The sequence below is a fragment of the Alligator sinensis genome, unplaced genomic scaffold (assembly GCF_000455745.1).
Source record: "Alligator sinensis unplaced genomic scaffold, ASM45574v1 scaffold619_1, whole genome shotgun sequence".
Lineage (NCBI taxonomy): Eukaryota > Metazoa > Chordata > Crocodylia > Alligatoridae > Alligator > Alligator sinensis.
The window spans coordinates 1,905,141-1,908,408 of record NW_005842134.1 but is presented as its reverse complement, the minus strand read 5'-3'; the positions used below and the strand labels follow the sequence as shown (position 1 = coordinate 1,908,408).

Sequence of the window (3,268 nt, the reverse complement as noted above, 5' to 3'; positions counted from 1 at the left end):
GCCTATTCCAATGCCTCAGAGTCAGAAAGTTATTCCTAATCTCCAGCCTAAATTTCCCCTGCTGAAGCTTGAGGCTGTCACTTCTAGTCCCTTCCCTGACAGCCACAGAGAAAACCCTCTCTATAATCACCCTTCAGGTATTTGAAGACTGTTATCAAATCTCCCCTTCGTCTTCTCTTCTGCAGGCTAAATAACTCAAATTCTTTCAGTCTTTTCCCATATAGGTCTTATCTCCAGGGCCCTAGTCATTTTTGTTGCCCTGCACAGGACTCTTCCCAAGCTGTCCTGTCTTGTTTCAAACATTCTGAGCTGATTAGACAGATCAGGTCCATCTCAGAAGATACCAATGTAGGGCCATGAGTCATAAAATCTCTCCTGATACGAAGATGGGTCTCCAGACCTGGTGCTCTCCATGTTCATGCCCAGCATGGTCTCCCTACTTTCAAGTAAGAGATAGGCCAAGTCAGGGTGCTGGACAGACACTAGCACCACTCTGCTCTGGGTGCTGGGAACATAGGCAGCAAACAGTGAGCTAGCCTCTCCCCTTCCCAAAAATATGGTAACTAGGAATCAGGCAAAAGCATAACGGTGGCCCAACATAACCTGAATCCAAGACCCGGCTGGAGAAGCTCTGATTCTACAGTGCTGTCACCCCAGTGAGGCTAGGCAAGACAGCATCACTGATCTCCTTTGGAGACGTTTGAAAAGGACCAGTGGGTTTGGGAGAGTATGAGACCTCTGCAGCAGGTAGGTCTCATACTCCTGCTGGGCAGAGTATGAAACCTCTGCAGCTCCAGGCCCAATGGGAATGTCCCAATATGTGCCAGCATTTCTCAGTAATGCCAGCCCCTAGACAGTGCCACATGATCTATGATGTCTCACCCTAATTCATCTCTGAGCCACTACAAAGGTATGCAAGCCTGAGTGCCCCAGGCAAGGGACACACCATACTGCCAGTTTGCATCTTCCCAGTCTTTCCCAAGGAGCGTTGCTGGCCTGTCCTTCAAATGAGTGTCACCTGGAAATAGCTCCTTGCTCTTCTCATAGTGGGGAATCTCTAGATAGAACTCCACCTGCACCATCATGCCCCCTTGCCTGTGACATTGCATTGCTAGAACTAGATGGATCAGAAGCTGTTGCTCTTCTTTGAGGGGCCCTGTCATACTCAGCATTGCTTCGGCAGGAGAGTCCCCTGCAGGACCTAGGTCCTCCTTTTCTTGACATAGTGTCTCTAGGCACAGCACAAGATGATGGGAATCAATATACCAATCCAGCTCTGCCTGCTGGATGGGGAGTTGCCCTCAGGATGCAAGGGAATGCCCCACCAGTATCTTGGCCTGACATCTCTTGGGAATGAATCATGAGTCTTTCCAGAGCATGTAGGTCCCAGTACATCCTTCTGCTCTTCATGCATCACAGCCCTAGCATTTTCTATATATAGAAGTGGGAACTTCCCTTTTCAGCTTCCTGTGCCAGTTCCTGGGGCTGCAGGGTTTGGTACACATGATTACTCTGTCAGTCTAATCTGAAAGAGAGACATAAGGGGCAAATTATTCAGGCATTCTCATAGGGCCGCTCCACTGTTATGCCCTGGCCTATACTCCCGCATATGTTATATACCACATGTCATGGAAATGCATGTCACTTCCTATCATCTCTTCCCAATGGGAGCATCCTCTGTGCTATCTGTGGGGCTCAGTGCAACCTGACAACTACAACTGTCATTATGGCCCCAGCAAAGCCACTTGACTGCAGAGTGGAGAGGAAAACATGGGCCCCTGCTCTGCCACAGACAATGATTAGCAAGCAGGACAGAGGGACAGGTGCTGAAGGACCTAAACTGTTGTCTGCTCCTGCAGAGGACTTGCTGTACAGGGATCCACCAAAAGAGGTAGGAAGAGGCAAGGGAACTACTTCTAACCTGCCAACCTTTCCCCAGCCACATACCCAGGGAACTCTTAAGGTCTCTTTGGAAGCTGCTTACTGCTTGGCGCCAGAAGGGCAGGAAGGTTTCAGCAGCCCAGTTTGTGTAACAGACATGTTGAACACATAGGCCAGGGCTTTCCTTCTGAATCTCAAGAGAGGGGCAGGGCAGGGCAGGGCAGAGCAGGGCAGGAGGTTGTGCGGCTTATGCTCTCAGCAGTGGGGAGGTGCAGGGCTTCTATGCTCGCAGGAGCTGGGGTGTATATCAGACAAATACATGTGGAGGGACTTCAAACAGCCTCATGCACTAGAGTGGGGATAGGCCTGAAGCAATCTTTGTGAGGAGAGTTGTACCCAGGTCTGGGGACAAGCCCATCTTCTTCCCAGAGCAACAAGAAGGCAGCATCAGTAGATCTGTCTGTGAAGAGCAGAGATGAGTGAGAACCTGGGCACATGAGGAAAAATGGAGCAGTCTGGGGATTGCTGTGTCTGAAGCGCAAGGAGTCCCTGGAGCAGCATAGGCCAGAGGCACCCACATCTCAAAGGAGGGCATCTCACGTTGGCTTCCCTTCCCATTGGTATTATGTCAACCTGACAGCTTCTGGTGGCCAAAAGTAATACCTGGGAACAACCCCAGCAATTGACCCAGGTGCCTGTGCACAGATAGGTGGGGGCAGCCCACTTCTGAGCAGCAGAAAAAAAAAATGAGATGGCACCATGTGAGCAGCCAACTCAGGATCAGGTCTGGGGTCTGCACTACTAGTCTACCAGCTGGACTCCAGCCTAGCTCTGTCCTGGCCATGGTGTGGCCACAAAGGTGAGGGGTGGGACTGTGTGAAATGACCTGGGTGTCACTAACAACTTCTGTCTCTTTAAAGACTACAGGGAAAACTGGCTTCAGCCGCCTCAGCAGATAGGTCTGGGTCAGGAAAGACTGTAGGAAGGAGACCTCACATGCACACAGAAGCACCCTGGGTAGATCAATGGGCACTAGAGCAGAGGGGCTGATGTCCCACATCCTCACATCCCACTTTGCCCTTGGACCATGTCCCAGGAACCTGTCATGCCCTGAGCAGAGGCCTAGGCCATTTTTCATTCACCAACCCTGGCAGTGCCCCTTGCTGTCTGACATGTGGGGAAGTTTGCTGGAGCAAAGCCCAGAGCTGCTGCCCCACCAGCAGCACTAGCATGCCACTATGAAGGGTTAATCATCCCCACAGTGGCAGCAAGGAAGCACTGGGACCTTTAGTGCCTTGGCCAGGAGAGTTCTGGTGTGCAGTAGCAAGAGCCTACCATACAGAGCAGTCAGTGCTTCATCGCTCCTACACAGGGCCCAGACCCCAGT

The 3,268-nt window shown here is 51.3% G+C and overlaps 1 long non-coding RNA gene across 1 annotated transcript in view; it reads right to left on the bottom strand.

Moving 5' to 3' along the window:
* Positions 1 to 2,090: 2,090 nt before the first annotated feature.
* Positions 2,091 to 3,268, bottom strand: part of LOC102373822 — a 5,637-nt gene continuing 4,459 nt past the window's right edge. The window contains exon 4 of the long non-coding RNA XR_324016.1: positions 2,091 to 2,341. This is a non-coding gene — a long non-coding RNA (uncharacterized LOC102373822). The remainder of the gene's footprint in view (positions 2,342 to 3,268) is intronic.